This window comes from Macaca nemestrina, chromosome 18 (assembly GCF_043159975.1).
Source record: "Macaca nemestrina isolate mMacNem1 chromosome 18, mMacNem.hap1, whole genome shotgun sequence".
In the NCBI taxonomy this organism is placed as follows: domain Eukaryota; kingdom Metazoa; phylum Chordata; class Mammalia; order Primates; family Cercopithecidae; genus Macaca; species Macaca nemestrina.
The window spans coordinates 21068953-21091313 of NC_092142.1; the positions used below are offsets into that span (position 1 = coordinate 21068953).

The 22361-nt window shown below is 41.8% G+C and overlaps 1 long non-coding RNA gene across 4 annotated transcripts in view; it reads left to right on the forward strand.

Moving 5' to 3' along the window:
• Nucleotides 1-22361, forward strand: part of LOC139359845 (uncharacterized) — a 79274-nt gene that overhangs the window by 6138 nt on the left and 50775 nt on the right. For 2 of the 4 annotated variants that reach the window (XR_011616344.1, XR_011616346.1), the window contains exons 2-3: nt 1443-1618; nt 11421-11575. This is a non-coding gene — a long non-coding RNA (uncharacterized lncRNA). Of the gene's footprint in view, nt 1-1442; nt 1619-4076; nt 4392-11420; nt 11576-14954; nt 16528-22361 lie in introns of those variants that run through there. The other 2 variants (XR_011616345.1, XR_011616347.1) reach the window with 2 other exon arrangements.

The following is a 22361-nucleotide window of genomic DNA, read 5'->3' on the forward strand; positions in this document are numbered from 1 at the left end:
TTTGATAATTCTAGGACCCTGCCACTCATAGAATTAGTCTTTTTTTTTTTTTTTTTTTTTTAATTTGAGACAGGGTATTGTTCTGTTGCCCAGGCTAAAGTGCAGTGGCAAGATCATAGCTCATTGCAGCCTCAAACTCCTAGGCTCAACCAATCCACCCACCTCAGCCTCCTGAATAGCTAGGACTACAGGTCTACACCACCACACCCAGCGGAGTTATAATCATTCTTGAGTCTACTTGGTGCAAAGTGAAGTGTAGAGACCGTAAATAATTTGGTCATTTGAGCCAAATGCCCACTTCTTCCTTCTGACTTGCCCTCTTTTTCCCTAAGAAATTTGGCAATGTAGACCGAACTGCCTGCTTAATTCTGTTCCTGGATCTACAAAGTTAAAACAGAGGCCCAAGGATTACTCAAGCAAGTAACATCCTTTGACTTATCAGAATTTGTTTCTGTTTTCTGACTCAGTAAGATGCAGAGACCTGGCCAAATATTCAAGTAAGCCAGGAATAGAACAGAAAGATCATGGTATTCTCTTTAAACTATAGTCAAGATTGAAAGGAAGATGAATCTATGCCTTTCTCTTGCTGGGTTAGCCTTTTCCTGTTTTCCACTTATAAAAATCAAAGGGTAAGACGATAGGCTAGATTTAAGAGAGGCCCGTACAAGGATCTCATCAAGGATCAGAATGTGTTATTTCTATATCCATTGTAGTTACGTCCTTGTGGTCAAAGCTACAGAATATCAAGAATAAGTCTTCAAATGCAAGTCTGTACTACTGAATGAACAACTTTATACTAAGATGAGGGGCTTACTTTCTTTTTGACTTGAGCAAAAGGCTGTCACCTTGTTGTTCTGTTTCTGTTGCACCCTACCAAGTAGGGAGGATAATAATGGCATAAACATATCTCCTTGACACTAGTTAATCATGTCCAAGCTCTTGGATGAATCCCACTTTATTTTATATATTTTTTTGAGGTGAAGTCTTGCTCTGTCGCCCAGGCTGGATTATAGTGGTGCCATCTCAGTTCACTGCAACCTCTGCTTCCGGCGTTCAAGCAATTCTCCTGCCTCAGCCTCCTGAGTAGCTGGGACTACAGGTGTGTGCCACCATGCCCAGCTACTTGGTGTATTTTTGTGGAGATGAGGTTTTGCCCTGTTGGCCAGGCTGAAATCCCACTTTATAAGTTTGAAGAGATAGATAAAAATATAAGTGGAGTCACACTCTATGCAAACTAGGTTTCCTGGCGAGCATCTCAAAAAATATTGAGTGAATAGATAAGGAAGTCAGGTGTTAAATCTGGGGACATACAGCTCATAGGTTTGGACTCTTATTTAACTAAAATTAAGTACTGGCCAGCAATGTTTTGGCCCCCATCCACTACTGTGTGCAAACAGTGAATTTTAACCTTTTTTTTTTTTTTTTTTTTTTTTTTAACAAAGGGAAGAAGAGTTCCTCTGCATGGAAAATGGCACTTTTAAATATCAAACCCATTGCTTGGGCATACTCTATGATGACATTAGGGACTGAAATGCTGAATTCTGTCTTTGATTTCTACCATGTGAAACTTTTTCTACATCTGTACACGATTTCAGAAGTGGCCTTTTCTCAAACCCAGGTGAGATGGAATCTTTACTGTCCTTTCACATAGGACAGATCTCCTTCCTTTGAGGGAAAGAGAGATTTTTATTTTTTATTTTAGTTTTTGAGACAGAGTTTTGCTCTGTCACCCAGGCTGGAGTGCAGTGCACGATCTCGGCTCACCGCAACCTCCACCTCCCCAGTTCGAGTGATTCTCCTGCCTCGGCCTCCTGAATAGCTGGGATTACAGGCCCACACCACCACTCCCGGTGAATTGTTGTATTTTCAGTAGAGACAGAGTTTTGCCATGTTGGCCAGGCTGGTCTCAAACCCCTGACTTCAGGTGATCTACCCACTTCGGCCTCCCAAAGTGCTGGAATTACAGGTGTGAGCCACCTCGCCCAGCTGGAAAGAGAGATTTTTAAAAGATTGTTATTTAAAATGTAAAGGTATTAGAATTTAAAGAGTAAGCTTAGGTTGTCTGGAAAATTAATTTATGTGGAAAAATCGGTATTATTACTAAGATATCCAGTCTCCGTCCCTCTCTTTTTTTTTTTTCCTGAGACTGCTCTGTTGCCCAGGCTGGTATGCAGTGATGCAATCATAGCTCACTGCAGCTTTGACCTCCCTAGGATCAAGCAATCCTCCTGGCTCAGCTTCCTGAGTAGGATGACAGGTGTGAGCCACCACACCTGGCTTTTTTTTTTTTTTTTGTAGAAATAGGGGTCTCACTATGTTGTCCAGGTTGGTCTCGAACTCCTGGGCTCAAGCAATCCTCCTGCCTCAGCCTCCCAAAGTGTTGGGATTACAAGCATGAGCCACCATGCCCAGTCCTAAAATATTCTGTTTTGAAAAGGCCCGCAGTATTCACAAATTGTATTGTAAGTCATTACCAATTAGGTGGTCAGGCTGGAAGAGTTCATGGTTTTAAAACCCTTATATTTTGTAATGTTACTCATTTATTACCAGTAATAACATACTAATTAGATTTAATTCGAAATGCCAAACATTGATATTTTAACCTTTCCTAATGAAATTATGTAAAACTATGCCTTGGTGTAAACAGGCCATCAATCTTTGCAGAGGCATGGCCCTGTGTGCTGTTGTTGGAAGGCAGTCTAGCACAAGATTGAAAGCACATGCTGTGGGGTCATCTACCTTGGGTTAGACCCTGGCTCTGTTGTTTATTAGCTAGGCAAGTTGCTTAACTTCTCTGGCTCTCAGTTTTCTCATTTGTAAAGTCAGAGTAATAATAGTACTTGCCTCAAAGGATTGTTTTTTGTTTGTGTGTTTGTTTGTAATGGGAGTCTTTCTCTGTCACCCAGACTGCAGTGCAGTGGTATGATCACGGTTCACTGCACCTTGACCTTCTAGGCTCAAGCAGTCCTCTTACCTCAGTCTCCAAGTAACTGGGACTACAGGTGCATGCCACCATGCCAGGCTAATTAAATAAAAAATAATTTTTTGGCCGGGCATGGTGACTCATGCCTATAATCCCAGCACTTTGGGAGGCTGAAGTGGATGGATCACCTGAGGTCAGGAGTTCGAGACCAGCCTGGCCAACATGGCGAAACCCCATCTCTACTAAAAATACGAAAATTAGCCAGGCGTGGTGGCATGTGCTTGTAATCCCAGCTACCCACTAGGCTGAGGCAGGAGAATAATGGAACCTGGGAGGCAGAGGCTACAGTGAGCCGAGATTGCACCACTGCACTCCAGCCTGGGCAACAGAGCAAGACTCTGTCTCAAAAAAAGAGAATTTTTTTCTTTCTTCTTTTTTTTTTTTGTGGAGATAGGGTCTCGCAATGTTGCCCAGCCTGGTCTTGAATCCCTGGGCTCAAGCAATTCTCCTGGCTTGGCCTCCCAAAGTGCTGGGATTACAGACATAAGCCACTGTGCTTGGCTAGGGTTTTTAAGGATTTGATAAAATAATGAATGTAAACACTTATACAATGCCTGAATACAAAGTGAATGCAAGCTGGGCGCAGTGGCTCACGCCTGTAATCCCAGCACTTTGGGAGGCTGAAGTGGGCAGATCACGAGGCCAAGAGATCGAGATCATCCTGGCCAACATGGTGAGACCTCATCTCTACTAAAAATACAAAAATTATCTGGGCATGGTGGTGCATGCCTGTAATCCCGGCTACTTGGGAGGCTGAGGCAGGAAAATCACTTGGACCTGGGAGGCAGAGGTTGCAGTTGGCCAAGATTGTGCCGCTGCACTCCAGTTTGGCGACAGAACGAGACTGTCTAAAAAAAACAAAAACAAAACCAAAAAAAAACCAAAGTGAATGCACATTGGCTTTTGAGTAGTATTTGCTGTTATTAAATTTTTTAGCTGGTTCTGAAAACAATTAGCTTTTCTACTGATCACCTTTGGTTATTTCACATAAGTAAAAAAAAAAAAAAAATCAGGGGTCATTTTTGTCCTATACTGAGTGCAGTAGTTTATTCTACTACACTGAAATAATCCTGTGTGTTTGTTTTCTTCCTAGATAATTTTAATGATATGGAATGTTCTTAATGACCTGACTGGATATTTTCCCAACAACTCTAAGGCCGAATGCTGTTCAAGTTGTCATATTTCTGTCTTGTACTGTGTCCCTTTCTATGCAGTAGCCTTCCTGCTCCTGTGGTTTCCTTGGAAATACTATTAAGAAGGTGACTGGCTTAGTGGACTTCACCTGGTGGTATCGTTAGGTGCTTTTGATAGCACGCTCACCTGTGTCCAACAAGCCCAGTGTAAACTGTTTGCAGAGATTTTCACTAGACATGAAAGTTGGCTTCAGCTTATTAAAATTAACCAAGTGGCATCACTTCTAGGCTCTACCGGTATCCTCTTCTGTCGCCCGATCTCTAATAACATGGAAATTTTGCCCCATTTCCAGGCTGTTGCCATTGTCATTGCTTTCCTTGCTACTGCCAGCCTTTACGCTGGGATGTATCATGTGAGGTGTTTTGAACCTAAAAGAAACCCCAAAGAGAACCTCCTCTTGGAATCTGAACAGGATCTCACCTGGACTCCTATCATTTTATCCGTGAGACAGATCTTATCCCAGAAATACTTTTACCTTTTTCTGATCATGAATTTCTTTCGAGTCTTTAACCTTCTTCAGCAACTTCATGATGATCTTTGCAGATATTCTCATTCTCAGAGATGTACTATCTTCTTCCATAAGGAGCATTATGTAGGGGGCAGGCTTTATTTGCCCACAGGTATGTAATAGTTCTTTTTTTTTTTTTTTTTTTTTTGAGATGGAGTCTCGCTCTGCCGTTCAGGCTGGAGTGCAGTGGCCGGAATTCAGCTCACTGCAAGCTCCGCCTCCCGGGTTGACGCCATTCTCCTGCCTCAGCCTCCCGAGTAGCTAGGACTACAGGCGCCCGCCACCACGCCCGGCTAGTTTTTTGTATTTTTTAGTAGAGATGGGGTTTCACCGTGTTAGTCAGGATGGTCTCGATCTCCTGACCTCGTGATCCGCCCGTCTCGGCCTCCCAAAGTGCTGGGATTACAGGCTTGAGCCACCGCGCCCGGCCTGTAATAGTTCTTTATGTTCTTTATGATCTTTATGATTATTATAATTGTTATAATTATGTTCTCTATGATTTATAATTTGTGATAATTTTTCCTGCAGGGATTAGAGATTTAACTCTTAGTGATATTAGAAACCTGATTTCATCAGTAGTTTTAAAAAGTGACACACAGTTTTTTGTTTGTTTGTTTGAGATGGAGTCTCGTTCTGTCACCCAAGATGGAATGCAGTGGTGTGATCTCAGCTCACTGCAACACTCGCCCTCTCAGTCCTGCCTCAGCCTCCTGAGTAGCTGGAATTATAGGTGCGCGCCACCACACCTGGCTAATTTTTGTATTTTTGGTAGAGATGGGGTTTCAACATGTTGTTCAGGCTGGTCTCGAGCTTCTGACCTTGTGATCAGCCTGCCTCGGCCTCCCAAAGTGCTGGGATTACAGGCGTTAGCCACCGCACCCATCCGACACACAGTTATTAAAAGACCCAAAGATTCAGAGCTCCAGATAGCATACAAGATTCAGTAGAAACATAATGGAAAAAAGAGACAAGATCGAGCACAGTGGCCCATGCCTATAATCCCGGCACTTTGGGAGGCTGAGCCGGGTGGATCACTAGAGGTCAGGAGTTTGAGACCAGCCTGGCCAACACGGTGAAACCCTGTCTCTACTACAAATACAACAACTAGCAGGGCTTGGTGGCGGATCCCAGCTACTCAGGAGGCTGAGGCAGGAGAATTACTTGAACCCAGGAGGCGGAGGTTGCAGTGAGCTGAGATCGCACCATACTCCAGCCTGGGTGACAGAGCAAGACTCCGTCTCAAAAAAAAAAAAAAAAAAAAAAGACAACAGGGGAAAAGGAAAGAGACCCCAGTGAGAACTGAACAATGTGATATTTTAAACATTTTTGCTGTGGAATTTTGTTCCTCTCAGCTTTCTCCTTTAAGCCTCAGCAGAACTATGGAAGAAAACAGCTTCCCGTGAGCATGTCGTTTTGCTTTATTTGGGTGTTTAAGATTTCTGTGACTATCACGTGGAAGAAGAGTTAGTTGGTCAAGTTTCAAAACACTTGGCTAAAAGCCTGAGTCCTGGAATTTCAGAGCACTATTAAAATTCCATGGTCATGACCATTATTGTAGAGGTCATGTCCTCTTCAAAAAATATACTGGTCTGCTGCTTATTATACCATTTGGAGAGCTGATATGTTGTTCCCTTTAACCTAAATATGTCCTCTAAAAATATGGCTTTACCTCGCCTGTGATATAGGTTTTTCCTGTTTTCACAAATGATAAGCAAAACATCTTAGCAATACTCTTCAGGTAACAGGTTATTCTAGATAGACTAGTTTTTACTGTTTACCAGCTTTCAAAAATCATTAAGCCATTTGGGATAGAAATAGTTCTAAAATGTTTTAAGTGTTGCCACAATTTATTTATTTTTATTTCTTTATTTTTTTAGAGACAGTGTCATGCTCTGTCACCCAGGCTGGAGTGCAGTGGCACAGTCATGGCTCACTGCAGCCTTGATCCCCTGGGCTCAAGCTTTCCTCCTACCTCAGTCTCCTGAGTAGCTGGAACCACAGGCATGCACCACCATGCCCAGCTAAGTTTTTTTATCTTTTGTAGAGACAGTGTTTATCAAGACCAGCCATGTTCCCCACGTTGGTCTTGAACTCTTGGGGTCAAGCAGTCCTCCTTTCTTCCCGAAGTGTTGGGATTGCAAGCATGAGCCACAGTGTTCGGCCCACCACAATTTCTTAAGTAAAGTATATAGAATAGAATTTGCCTGTCTGCTATTTTGCCAAGTGCATTGTGTATATTACATGATGTGATCCTCATAACAATCTTGGAGGAAGAGATTCTTATTCTTATAGATGAGAAAAGGGAGGTGGTACCTTTAGAGCTGTATACTTTAAGATTCTGTCTCTAAAATGTACTGTGCTTACATCATTTATTTAGCAGAGCATACCAAATGGAATTTCATGTCTGGCTTGTCAATATAGTCCAGGTACTGTGTGTGCATGATAAAATGATGCTCTCCTTTCAAAGCAATTTGAAGTTTGTCAGGCTGTTTGCTCCTCTGTTTAACCACCAAGAAAGGGAAGCTGTTTGATTTCCTGTCTCTGCTTATTATTTGCTACCAGATTCTAGGCTATATATACTTTCTTACTTTAAATCATGTATAGTACTTGCCTATAGTTTCTCCTCTTCACCAGGTTGAAAAAAAATTGTTAAATTCTTATGTAAGCCTGGGCGTGGTGGCTCACGTCTGTAATCCTGGCTCTTTGGGAGGACGAGGCAGGCAGATTGCTTAAGCCCAGGAGTTCAAGACTAGCCTGGGCAACATGGCGAAACCCTGTCTCTACAAAAAATAAAAGAAAATCCAAAGTTGCTTTAAATTTATTCTTAATTTCTAGAGAATTAACACGTGTAAATTATTGTGGTAAAAAATGACAGCTTGGCGGGTGCAGTGGCTCCTGCCTGTAATCCCAGCACTTTGGGAGGCTGAGGTGGGTGGATCATGAGGTCAGGAGTTCAAGACCAGCCTGGCCAAGATGGTGAAACCCCCGTCTCTACTGAAAATACAAAAAATTAGCCGCGCATGGTGGCAGGTGCCAGTAATCCCAGCTACTCAGGAGGCTGAGGCAGAGAACTGCTTGAACCTGAGAGGTGGAAGTTGCAGTGAGCCGAGATGGTGCCACTGCACTCCAGCCTGGGTGACAGAGCGAGACTCTGCCTCAAAAAAAAAAAAAAAAAAAAAAATGACGGCTCATTGGAATCTGTTTTTATTGTTATTTATTTGGCTAAGTCTCTTTAACACTTTATTGGGTAAAATAATGAAGGTGAGCACTATGTTTTCATTTTCTTTTTCTCTCTCCTTCCTTCCTTCCTCCTTCCCTCCCTCCCTCCCCCGCTTTTCTTTCTTTCTTCTTTCTTTTTTTTTGAGACACTCTCACTCTGTCACTCAGGCTGGAGTGCAGAGGCGTGGTCTCAGCTCACTGCAATCTCTGCCTCCCAGATTCAAGCAATTCTCCTGCCTCAGCCTCCCAAGTAGCTGGGATTACAGGCATGTGCCACCACACCTGGCTAATTTTTGCAGTTTTAGTAGAAATGAGGTTTTACCATGTTGGCCAGGCTCGTCTCCCAACTCCTGACCTCAAGTGACTCGCCTGCCTTGGCCTTCCAAAGTGCTGGGATTATAGGCATGAGCCATTGCACCCAGTCTCAGGCTGGCTTTGTTTTTGAGGAGTTGAATAAATAAAGGAGAAAAGGATGAACAAATGTTCTGTCTCCCTAATAACTGTTGGTATAGGTCTGTCACTCTTCCACATTACACTCCCCAGAGAGGCAGAGGAGTAACTGGTTTAAAAGCATGGATCTGTACTCTGCCCAGGAGGAGCCTGGCTCTCCACTTACTAGCTGTGCAATCCTGGGCAAGTTACTCTACTTCTCTGTGCCTCAGTTTCCTCATCTGTAAAATGAGGATCAAAATAGTACCTACGGGACTGGGCACAATGGCTCCCAGTACTTTGGGAAGCTAAGGTGGGAGGGTCGCTTGATCCTAGGAGTTTAAGACCACCCTGGGCAACTTAGTGAGATGCTGTCTCTACAAAAAATTTAAAAATTAGCCAGGCATCGTGGTACACATCTGGAGTCCCAGCTACTTGGGAGGCTGAGGTGGGAGAATCACTTGAGCCCAGGAGGTCAAAGCTGCAGGGAACTATGACTGTGCCACTGCACTCCAGCCTGGATGAGAGAGCAAGACCCTGTCTCAAAAACAAACAAACAAACAACAACAACAAAAAAACATAGTGCCTACCTAAGGAAAGTATTATGAAGGTTAAATGAATTAAAACATCCAAAGTACTTAAAACGGTTCCTGGCACAATAAACCCTCTAGAAATGTTAGCTCTTATTATGTACAGCCATCTCAACGCAGCAGATACCAGACTTTCACTGTGAGCACGGCACTGCCTTTATCCCTCTGTTTTGATGTCGGCATAGGTTTGCCAACACTTATGTTGGAACACACTGTTGAATGGAGAGCCAAAATCTTTCATTTGTAGAAGCCTCTATTTTAGTTAAAAAAAAAAAAAAAAGACAGTCTTTCTCTTTTCTTTCATGATTTTTGTAATACTACTCATCATTGGCTTATATCTTTTTATATATTGGACACAAGAAAAACAGCTACCAATTATTAAGTACTTTATATGTTGAGTATGGTGCTAGGTAAGAGAAGAGAAACGGAGAAGAGGGAGAGTGATAGCGAGCGAGCGAGCGAGAGAGAGAGAGAGAAAGTTTGTCTTGGTGGGGGAAATGCCTCTTAGGTAAGGTAACTTCTCTATGAAGAAATAGCTGGTAAAAGTGGCAAAGCTGGAATTTAAATCTAGGGACATCTGATTTCAAAATCTTTCTTTCTTTCTTTCTTTCTTTCTTTCTTTTTTTTTTTTTGAGACGGAGTCTTGCTCTGTGCCCCAGGCTGGAGTGCAGTGGCGCGATCTCAGCTCACTGCAAGCTCCGCCCCGCCGGGTTCACGCCATTCTCCTGCCTCAGCCTCCTGAGTAGCTGGGACTACAGGGGCACGCCACCTCGCCTGGCTAATTTTTTGTATTTTTAGTAGAAACGGGGTTTCACCGTGTTAGCCAGGATGGTCTCGATCTCCTGACCTCGTGATCCGCCCGCCTCGGCCTCCCAAAGTGCTGGGATTACAGGCTTGAGCCACCGCGCCCGGCCAGCCAGACATGGTGGTGCATGCCTGTAGTCAACTACTTGGGATGACCGCTTGAGCCCAGGAATTTGAGACCAGGCTGGGCAATGTAGTAAGACCTTGTCTTTAAAAAAATCTTGCACATTCCACTCTACCACATATTTCTTACATTATTAACTTCTTGTATTTTGTATGTTTATGTACTAGAGATGGAGAAACAGCAGCTGCATTTCAATATGTGGAAATGTGTTACTTTATAATATTATAATAATATTTAAGAATATAATTGGACTTGTTGGGGTGTTTTACATACTTCCTCTTACAGAACTCTAAAAAATGCCTTGGACCACATCAGTCACTGATCCATTGTTTTTTAGTGTCCAGAAAATGAACTCTTGTTCTTTACAAGTAGAAAAGTAAGTCAAAAAATCAGTCAGGGGAAAAAAACCCTTATGTTTACTAAAGAACATCTGTATTCTACTTACATCATTCAAAATTCTCTTCTAATTATAATGCACATACATTTGGTTAGTGAAAACTTTTCAGGGATAAACAATGTGTGCTTTTTTATCGAAAACAAAGAGTATCTTCTGATCTTTGTTAATGTACATATGTATATTTAGCATAAACTTTTCAGTCTAGAACAATGAACTTTTTCATTAATAGCAAGAAATGCAAAAAATCTACGTCTGAGCTCTTAAAATGAATGTGTTATAATGATAAAAATATATAAAGTTAGGCAGGACACAGTAACCCAGAATGCTAACTCTTGTTTTCCTCTGATGCTTGATTTTGGGGTAAAAAGTACATTTCAGGCAAGATGTGGTGGCTCACACCTGTAATCCTAACATTTTGGGAGGCCCAGGCAGGCAGATCACTTGAACCTAGGAGTTTGAGAACAGCCTGGCCAACATGGTGAAACGCTAAAAATACAGAAGTTAGCCAGGCACAGTGGTGTTTGCCTGTAATCCCAGCTATTCAGGATGCTGAGGCATGAGAATTGCTTGAACCTGGGAGACAAAGGTTGCACTAAGCCAAGATCATGCCACTGCACTTCAGCCTGGATGACAGATTTGAGACTGTCTCAAAAAAGAAAAGTTATTATTCATAATCAATTTTTGATATATATCGATAATAATGGCATTTCTAAGCAAGATAGTTTTAGTTGTGTGTTTCAATTGATACTATAATTCAGAAGCAAATTTATTTATTATGTATATTTTGAGAGAGGGTCTTGCTCTGTCACTCAAGTTGGGGTGCAGTGGGTATGATCATAGCTCATTATAGCCTCAACCTCCTGGACTGAAGCAATCCTCCCACCTCAGCCTCCCTAGTAGCTGGGACTACAGCTGTACATCACCACACTCAGCTAATTTTTGTATTATTTGTAGAGAGAGAGTTTCACCATGTTGCCCAGGCTGGTCATGAACTCCTGGGCTAAAGCAATCCTCCTACCTTGGCCTCCCAAACTACTGGGATTATAGGCATGGGTCACCACCAGCAATTTATTTTGCAATAAGAACGTTTATTTTGTCATCAGCAAGAGTGAGTAAGCTTAATAATGCATGGAGTTCCATCTTAACACAATGCCATTCTGTTTCCGTTTCAGTGCCTTGTACTTATCAGTCAGTCCTGGCTGAAAAAGTTTGGTTACTATAAGATCATCTTAATTTCTTTCTATCTACAAGGAACAGCCTCCACTGTCATGTTACTCCTGGGAAAGCAATACTATTACTGTTTGGCTCTTTATCTCACTATTATCATGTAAGTAAATGCTGGTTCCAGTCTCAAAATTACACTAAATTTTACCGTTTGCCCTTTCAAGCAGTGAAATATTTTTGATCTGGACTGAGTTTAATATTCATTTCTAGGCAAGGTCATTGTACCTTTCTGACAAATTGAATGTTAACGGCTTGTTTTTTGAAGGAATTTTATACATTAAATTTTGTAGTAAACTTACTTTTTTTAACCTATTAAAAAATTTACTTGGAAGGCTAAGGTGGGAGGATTGCTTAAGGTCAAGAGTTTGAGACTAGCCTGGGCAACAGAGTAAGACTCCATCTCTACAAAAAATTTTAAAATTTTTTGGTGGCACATGGCTGTAGTCCTAGCTACTCCAGTGGCTGAGGCAGGAGGATCATATTTGAGCCCACGAATTCAAGTCATAGTGAGCTATGACTGCACCACTGCACTCCATCCAGCCTAGGTGACAGAGTGAGACCCTGTCTCAAAAAAATACAGCATTTAGTAAATACTGCTGCCATGTATAAAAGAGGCTGACCTTCTATTCCTCCTTCAACTCTTCCTCCTAGTTCTGCAACCTCTCCCCCTCCCACAAGCACCCACTTTGCCTCCATCATAGGCATCTCAAATTCCACAGGTCCAAATCAAGGGTCTTGCTGCCAAATCTGCTCTTTTGCCATTATTTGCCGTCTCCGGAAATGGCTCTGCCATCTATCTGGTTTCTCAAGTCAGAGACTGAGACGTTGTCTTTGCCTTTTCTCTCTTCTTTGACACCTAGGTCCAACACACTGTTAATTGTCAGCAGTTTTATCTCCCTAATGTGCCCTGAATCCATCTCTTCTCAGTTCCACTGACATTCCTATAGCTCATTTCTTACATGGAATAGGATACAGTCTTCCCGTATGAACCCCTAGTTTATAGTCTCCAGTCTCTTCAACTCCCTCTCTCATATTGCTTCTAGAATAACATGCTCTTCCTCTGCTTAATAATCTTTTTTGTTTGTTTGTTTTCTTTTTCTTTTTTGAGACGGAATCTCACTCTGTCACCCAGGCTGGAGTGCAGTGGCACGATCTCAGCTCACTGCAAGCTCCGCCTCCTAGGTTCATGCCATTCTCCTGCCTCAGCCTCCCAAGTACCTTTGCTTAATAATCTTAAGTGGCTTCTTACTGCTTTCAGGGTATTTCGAAATGATGACATATGATGTCTGGTTATATAGTCCCTCTTTATCTTTTCATCTTCATTTCTTTTTTTTTTTTTTTTCTGAGACAGGGTCTTGCTCTGTTGCCTAGGCTAGAGTACAGTGGCACGATCATGGCCCACTACAGCCTCCACCTCCCAGGCTCAGGTGATCAGCCTACTAAGTAGCTGGGAATACAGGTGTGCACTACCATGCCCAGCTTAATTTTTATTTTTTGTGGAGATGGGTTTTTCCCATGTTGCCCAGGCTGGTGTTGAACTCCTGAGCTCAAGCGATCTGCTCACCGTGGCATCCCAAAGTGCTGGGATTACAGGTGTGAGCCACTGTGCCCAGCCTTCGTCTTCATTTCTTGTTACTCCTCAGCTTACACTGTACTCTCTGCCACACAGAAATACTTTGCAGTTCCTGGTTCAGACACCTCTGTGTCTAGAAGATGCTGTTCCCTGTGCCTGGAAAACTGTTCCCCATTTCTTTTTTTTTTTTTATTTTTTTATATATATATATTTTTTGAGACGGAGTCTCACTCTGTCGCCCAGGCTGGAGTGCAGTGGCCGGATCTCAGCTCACTGCTAACTCCGCCTCCCGGGTTTACGCCATTCTCCTGCCTCAGCCTCCCGAGTAGCTGGGACTACAGGCGCCCGCCACCTGGCCCGGCTACTTTTTTGTATTTTTTAGTAGAGACGGGGTTGTTCCCCATTTCTTGCTTGGCTCTGTCCTCATGTGTCTTAGGCCACAGCTCAGGTGTGTGCTTTTCTGGGAAGCCTTCCCTGATTTCCTCATCTGGATTAGGTGGCCCTCCTATATGACTCCAGTGCCCTATGCTTACTTCTGCTGCGGTGCTTTTCCCTCTACCTGCGACTATCTATGGTCCCCACTGGATTGAGTTTATTGTGAATAGGGTCTAGTCTCTTATCACTGCGGCCCATTACCTACTGCGGTTCCTGCAAATAGTTGGTCCTTAGAAAATGTGTTTTGGGCCAGGCACAATGGCTCATGCTACACTCCTAGCACTTTGAGAGGCTGAGGTGGGAGGATCACTTGAACCCAGGGGTTCAAGACCAGCCTGGGTAACATGGCAAAACCCTGTCTCTACACAAAATAAAAATGTAGCCAGGTGTGGTGGTGCACGCCTGTAGTCTCAGATATTCAGGAAGCTGAGGTGGCAGGATCACCTTAGCCCAAGAGGTGGATGCTGCAGTGAGCTGAAATCATGCTACTGCACTCCAGCCTGGGCAACAGAGTGAGTTTCTGTCTCAAAAAAGAAAAAAAAAGAAAAGGTTTTTGTTTTTGTTTTGTTTTTTGTTTTTGCCTCAGCCTCCCGAGTAGCTGGGACTACAGGCGCCAGCCACCATGCCTGGCTAATTTTTGTATTTTTAGTAGAGACAGGGTTTCACCATGTTGGCCAGTCTGGTCTTGAACTCCTGACCTCAAGTGATCCACCTGCCTCAGCCTCCCAGTGTAGGATTACAGGCGTGAGCCACTCATTTTGGTTGAATGAATTATAAATTCTATTCAGGTCCCTGCTGGAACAACTTGAAAAAATTTTCATGAAGGCGTATTTGCATTTTGAACAAACTGGTAGTGGAGACTGTTTTAATTGACTCAAATGACTGAATCCCTGTGAAACTTCAAGACATTAGAACCCTACATAGATAACTATTCTGTAAGTCTGTAAGGGTGGCCCTGGCTGTATAGTATGTAAAATGATATTTTATAATAATTTTTAGAATGAAAATTTTTGTTTGCTTTTTTCACTTAAACCATCCCCCTCATTTTTATTCTTCTATCATAATTAAAATGCTATATGCCCTTTCTCAGTTCGTAATGTATCCTGTTTCTGATATCAAGAGAAAGATGTCTGTGTGATTAATTTCCCCGGCATGTCCTGTCCTTTAGAATCTATTAATAATTTAAGCAGATTAAATGAGTTTAGTCATTTGGAATGAGGAAGAAGCATAAAAATCATTTTTAAAATTCCCAAGTGAAAGCAGTTATTACATTTTTAAAAGAGAATTATATATTCACAGATATATAATATTTGGGAGGATAGAAGTGTATGTCTAATATAGCTTTACTTTTATAGTATATCATTTCTTCTTATCTTCTTGCAAATCAAATGTCAACTTTCATTTTATTCTTTTTTAACAAAAGCTATGCCTCCTAGTTGTAAAATTCTCATATGTGTTTTAACATTTTTTCTAGGGTTATTGTGCAAGCTTCGGTTTCCTTGTTTACCCTGCCACTAGTTGACATGGTTGATGCAGATTAAACTTCAGTAATGAAGTTTAATCAGCAGTAAGTATATTTATTCAAATGTTAGCTACAAAATATCACATGTAGGCAGGACCTATCAGTCTCCATACCTCAATTATATTGCCACTACAAATCATATATCTGAAAGACAATCATAAGAGGCATCGCTAGGAACCAGGGGGCAGAATATAATCAGATATTCGTGCTTGTTTGCCCTGGGCAACTTTTCCCCATTTCCAAAAGGACATCACAGTTTTTCATTTCTCAGGTTCACATAGCCAATATTACAACACGGTTAAATCTCAGAAACCAAAGTGGAATCTCAGTTAGCTGTATGTTCTACATATGGCAATATGCCTTATTACATGGGATGATTGGGCAAAATGACCTTTACTCTGTGACATTGCAAGAATTAAAATTAAAAATCAAAGTCCATCTTATCCTTTCTTACTTGAAAAAGCCTATGCCAATGATGAGAGGTTCTATTCTTTGGTATGATTGTAAGCACTTTAGATCAGCTATAAAATGTACTTGATTGGCAAATATTTTCTCATACGTGTCCTATTTTGCATATTAGAGAGGAATGTATTATTTTAAGACAGAGGCACATTCTTTTTTTTTTTTTTTTTTTTTTTACATGGAGTCTCGCTCTGTCGCCCAGGCTGGAGTACAGTGGTGTAATCTCGGCTCACTGCCACCTCTGCCTCTCAGGTTCAGGCGATTCTCCTGCCTCAGCCTCCTGAATAGCTGGAATTACAGGCACGCACCACCATGCCTGGCTAATTTTTTTGTAATTTTAGTAGAGATGGGGTTTCATGATATTGGGCAGGCTCGTCCCAAACTCCTGACCTGATGATCCACCCACCTCAGCCTCCTAAAGTGCTGGGATTACAGACGTGAGCTACCACGCCCGGCCAGACAGAGGCACATTCTTTATTAGTTCTGTCAAAACATTTATACTGCAAAGTCTCTTTGTTTGTTTGTTTGTTTTCGAGACAGGGTCTTGCTCTGTTGCTCAGGCTGAAGTGTGGTGGTGTGATCATAGCTCATTTCAGCCTCAAACTCCTGGGCTCAGGGGATCCTCCAGCCTCAGTCTCCCAAGTAGCTAGGACTATATAGGTGCATACTACCACGCCCAGTTAATTTTTAAATATATATGTGTTGTAGAGATGAGGATCTCGCTATGTTGCCGAGTCTGGTCTTGAACTCCTGGTCTCAATCGATCCTCCTGCTTGGCCTCCCAAAAGTGCCGGGATTATGGATGTCAACCACTGCGCCCAGCCCCCTCTTTTATTTTTAATGCAAATTAAATTGAGGAAAGATTTGCCAGCTACCGGGACTTCTCTTCATATAATTCCTTTCCTGTTGCAGGATTTTGTTGCTAAGTTCTTATTTGGGTGATAGGCAGGGTGTAGTCCAGGGCCCTGTCTTCACTTTTGTCTCTTTTGTACCTGGAAAACTGACTAGCTCAGAACTCCTTCTTTTGAATGAATACATAAACAAGCAACAACTTTAGTAAACATTTTTCACCTTTCAAATTCTTTTGAATTAGATAGGTTACAAATAAATAAAATGTCTTGAACAGTGAGAAAGGGAAAGGCATTAACATTTACCAAATGCCAGTGTCCAAATGAGCTTGTATGGCTGTTTGCTCATTCAGGTCTTGCAGCAGCCTTGAGTGGTAGATATTATTGACTTGACAAATATTTATTGATTTCTTCCTTTGTGTTAGGCGATGTGGTAAATGCTGAGGATTCAACACAGTAGGTCTTGTAATGAACTCTCCAAGTTATGTGATGCTCTTCCTTCTCTCTAAAACAGGGATCTCCAACCCCTAGGCCACAGACCAGTACCGGTCTGTAATAATATTAGAAATAAAGTGCATAATAAATGTAATGCACTTGAATCATCTCAAGACCAACCCCCCTGGTCCGTGGAAAAATTGTCTTCCATGAAACCGGTCCCTGGTGCCAAAATGGTTGGAGACCATTGCTCTAAAACGTACTTATTCACATGTGTGCAGTAGGTTTGTGACCAAATGGCTACTCTTGAGGACACCTGTACTTTTCTACTCCCATGATTCAGTGTATCATTACCAAGGGTAGTGTTTTCAAATTCAAATCTATTAATGTCAGATGTACTTGTTACTGTAATTGCAAAATTTAATTGCGCTTATATTTTATAAACTTAGGAAATATATATGTGAAATGAAAGTTACTTTTATGAAAATTAAGTTGAATGCTTTAGAAAGACTCAACATTGAGTTGTAGGGCCAAGCATGGTGGCTCATGCCTGTAATTCCAGCACTTTGGGAGGCTGAGGCAGGAGCACTGCTCAAGGCCAGAAGTTTGAGACCAGCCTAGAAAACATACAAAAAAAAAAAAAAGAAGAAGAAGAAGAAGGAAAGAAAGAAAGAAAGAAAGAAAGAAAGAAAGAAAGAAAGAAAGAAAGAAAGAAAGAAAGAAAGAAAGAAAAAAAGAAAGAAAGAAAGAAAGAAAGAATTGAGTTGTAGACAATTACTATCACGTCTGGTGCAGTGGAATCTAAACTTTTTTGGGGAAAGTCATAGAAGTCTAAAGATATTTTGGTACTCAGTTTGCTTCATAAGTGACTTTAGGTTCTCTTTATAACTGACAAGTAGAAACTGTCTATCCTGTAATATGGATACTGTTTATACAAGAAAGATGACCCAGCACTTTCATTAGTGGACCTATGCTCAATGAAAAACCCAGAGAAAAGATTTATGAATGAGTATAGTTAAGTTAAAATGGAATGGTTACTGTCTCTTCTTTTAAAAATTATTTTTTTTGCTTGAGCCAACTGTCTCACTCATCATGTCAGAGAAGACAAAAACTAGTGAGCAAAACCGGACTTAGCCTCTGCCCTCGTGGTCCTTATAGTCTAGTTGGGGAGATAGACAGCAATTATACTGTCAGACAATCAAAGTTATCCCATTTTCATGATACTAAGACCTTGCAGAAATTAATATTCCCAATGTTCTGGTTAATGTAACCAGCAGACTAAAGAACAGATAATCAAACCCAAGCTCTTACCATTAAACTAAACTTCCTCTAATTCTCAGACCTTGTCTTTTATTTTTTCCCCTCTCTTTCTTCTTTTCTCTCCTTCCCATTGTCTTCTTTTTTCTCCTCCTGAGTTGCAAGGTTTCCATCATTAGTTGAAATGTGACAAGATTTCAGTTTATGCAGTCAATGCACTTGATTTGTTTTATATGACCTGATTATTTAAAAATGTATATGGAGAGGCCAAGCGCAGTGGCTCATGCCTGTAATCCCAGCACTTTGGGAGGCCGAGGCGGGCGGATCACAAGGTCAGGAGATCGAGACCATCCTGGCGAACACGGTGAAACCCCGTTTCTACTAAAAATACAAAAAATTAGCCGGGCGTGGTGGCGGACTATAGGGTCGCAGCTATTTGAGAGGCTGAGGCAGGAGAATGGTGTGAACCTGGGAGGCGGAGGTTGCAGTGAGCCGAGATCGTGCCACTGCACTCCAGTCTGGGCGACAGAACCAGACTTTGTCTCAAAAAAAAAAAAAAAAAAAATTATATGGAGGATTATTATCAGGAATACATTAAAGTAGTGCATAATAAAACTTGGTCAGAAAAACTTAGGCATGAATCCCAGTTTTACCATGTACTAGCTGTGTGACTGTGGATGAGTTAATCTGCTTTCCCGTCTCTAAAACAGAGCTGGTAATATCTCACTCATGGGATTGTCGTGGGATTTAGATGAAATAATAAGAGCCCATAACAGAGTACAGGGCACAAATAGCGCTCACTTAATAGGCCTGTAAGAGATTAGCTGTGTCTTCTCTTTGGATCTTAGTTTCTTCATCTAAGAGTTAGGTTCTGCTAGGTATGGTGTCTCACACCTATAATCCCAACACTTTGGGAGGCCAGGGTGGGAGGATCGTTTGAGTCCAGGAGATCGAGACCAGCCTGGGAAACACGGAGAGACCCCATCCCCCCCGCAAAATACAAAAATTATCCGGGTGTGGTGGCGCGTGCCCTCAGTCCCAGCTAAGGCTGAGGTGGGAGGATCGCTTGGGCTCAGGAGTTCAAGGCTGCAGCAAGCTGAGATTGTGCTACAGCACTCCAGCCTGGGAGACAGAGTAAGACCCTGTCTAAAAAAAAAAAAAAAAAAAAAAACTTACGTTCTGGCCGGGCACAGTGACTCATGACTATAATCCCAGTACTTTTGGGAGGTGAAGTTGGGAGGATGGCTTGAGGCCAAGAGTTCAAGACCAACCTGGGCAACATGGCTAGACCCTGTCTCTAAAAAAAGAAAAAGAGTTAAGTTTTTCCCACCATGGCACATTTATACCTATGTAACAAACCTGTATGTTCAGCACATGTATCCCAGAACTTAAAGTAAAAAAAAATTTACAAAAAGAGTTAGGTTCTTCTAGTTTTATAATCCTTTATAACTAAAAGGTTAATATTTTATAATACTATACTCTTTTTATTATTGTCTACTTAGGATCAATGAAGACTTCATACACAAAGAGATTCTTGATTCAAAGATTCAAATTGTATATATGGAGATTATATATATATCTATATATATATATCTATATATATATATATCACACACGTAATTCGTATGTGATATATACCCATGCTATTTTTGTCTGTTCCAGGTCACCCCTTCCCTCAGTGGTTTTTGCCATTAATGCTTTGCCTACCAAATCTGCCCAGTCTTTAGCACCCACGGTGATACTCTCTAGGCTAAACCAGTATGAATAGGGAAATACAAATAGCAGGTAAAGTTAAAAAAAAAAAAGTTCTTGAAATATTGTAAAAGAAACATGAAAGCAAACATAGCCTTTTACGTTAATTTCTAAGCAATTATCTTGACCTTTGTGTATCATTAGTCACTAACTTGTATCTTGAGTAAGGTGTAATAAAAAGTATTAATATCAAATGGACTTTCATAGGAGTATCTTTAAGTGTCTTCTTTAAATTATGTACATACTAAATGCCTTCACACTAAGCTACATATTAATTGCTTTATCTAAGTTATTCATTCATTTACTATTTCATTTCACAAATGCTTTTGAGTGCCTGCGATTATAGTCCAGGTACAAAGGTCCTTTGAATACAGGATGAATACAAACCTTCTAAGGGGCCATACAGATTACAGAAAACTGTGATAAGGGACCACGAGAAGTATAATGGGACTGTGGTAATTCAGAGAAGAGATTCCTACCTGGTCTGCCTAGGGTCAGAGTGTACTTCACAGAAGAGGGTTTCTTCAGCTGAATTTTGGAAGCTGAGTAGGATTTTTCTCCTGAACTTGGACGAATGTCATTCCAAGTAAAGAAAACAGCACAGCAAATATTTGGAAGCATGAGTGAACTTGCCATAAGCTATTCATGTATTCATCCAATAAATATTGAGAGCCTACCAAGTGCTGAGCTCTATGATATGGCAGTGAGGTGTAGCAGTAGACAAAACAGCAACAATCTCTGCCCTCACAGAGCTTACATTCTAGTGGGAGGGAGGCAGACCAAGAAATGAAATAAGTGAAATACATAGTATGTTAGATGGTTAAGAACTCTCTGGTAAGAAATAAAGCAAGAAAGAAAATAGGAAGGGTTGGGGGAAGCTGCAATTTTTTTTTTTTTTTTCAATTTAGAGACAGGGTCTCACTCTGTCACCCAGGCTGTAGTGTAGTGGTAGGACCATAGCTCAGTGCAGCCTCGAACTCCCAGGCTGAAGTGATCTCCTGCCTCAGCCTCCTGAGTAGCTGGGACTACAGGCACGTGCCTCCATGCCCTGCTAATTCTTTAAAATTTTTAGGAGAGGTGGGGTCTTGCTGTGTTGCCCAGGCTTGTCTTGAACTCCTGGACTCAAGCGATCCTCCTGTCTTGGCCTCCCAAAGCACTAGGATTACAGGTGGGAGCCACTGTGCCCGGCCAAAGCTGCATTTTTTTTTTTTTTTTTTTTTTTGAGACGGAGTCTCACTCTGTCGCCCAGGCTGGAGTGCAGTGGCCGAATCTCAGCTCACTGCAAGCTCTGCCTCCCGGGTTTAAGCCATTCTCCTGCCTCAGCCTCCCGAGTAGCTGGGACTACAGGCGCCCACCACCTCGCCCGGCTAGTTTTTTGTATTTTTAGTAGAGACGGGGTTTCACCATGTTAGCCAGGATGGTCTCGATCTCCTGACCTCGTGATCCACCTGTCTCGGCCTCCCAAAGTGCTGGGATTACAGGCTTGAGCCACCGCGCCCGGCCAAAAGCTGCATTTTTAATTAGAGTAATGGGGAAGGCCTCACGAAGAAGGTGACATTTGAATAAAGACCTGAAGGAAGATGGCAGGGAACCAGGGAGGCTCTCTTGGGGAAGAGCGTTCCTGGGAGAGAGCACAGCAGGTGCAAAGGCCCTGAGGTGCAGTGTGCCTGGCATTTTAGCTGGCAAGGAGGCCAGCATGGCTGGATCAGACTAAGCAAGAGGGAGGGAGGCAGGAATGGGGAGGGAGGTCAGATTGCACAGGGCCTTGCAGCCCTGTTTGTTATTTTGATTTCACTGTAAGGTGAAGGAGATGGTGAAATAGTGAAGGATTAATTGACTGATTTAGTAGACTTTGTTTTTCAAAGCAGTTTTAGATTCACAACGAAATTGAGCAGAAAATATACAGTTTCCATATACCCCCTGTCCCCACACATGCACAGCCTCCCCCATCATCAGCATCCCCCACCAGAGTGGTACCTTTGTTACAACTGATGAACCTACATTGACACATTATTAGAACCCAAATTCCATAGTTCACATTAGGGTTTACTCTTTGTGTTGTGCATTCTGTGGGTTTGGGCAAATGTATAATGACATGCATCTATGATCGTAGTATCATAAGGAATAGTTTCACTGCCCAAAATGTCCCCTGTGCTCTACCTATTCATCCTTCCCTTCCCACTGACCCCTGACAACCAGTGATCTTTTTACTGGTTGTAAAAAAAAAAAAAAAAAAAAAAAAGTAAAAAAGTAAAACTCCATAGTTTTGCCTTTTCTAGAATGTTATCTAGTTGAAATCATATACTATGTTATCTTTTCAGATAGGCTTCTTGCACTTAATAATGTGCAATTTAAGTTTCTTGTATGTCTTTTTATGCCTTGATAGCTCATTTCTTTTTAGTAATGAATAATAGTCCATCGTCTGGATGACCCATAGTTTATCCATTCACCTACTGAAGGGCATCTTGGTTGCTTCCAAATTTTGGCAATTATGAATAAAGCTGCTGTAAACATCTATGTACAGGTTTTTGTGTAGACATAAGTTTTCATTTCATTTAGGTAAATGCCAAGGAGCATGATGGCTGGATCACATGGTAAAAATATG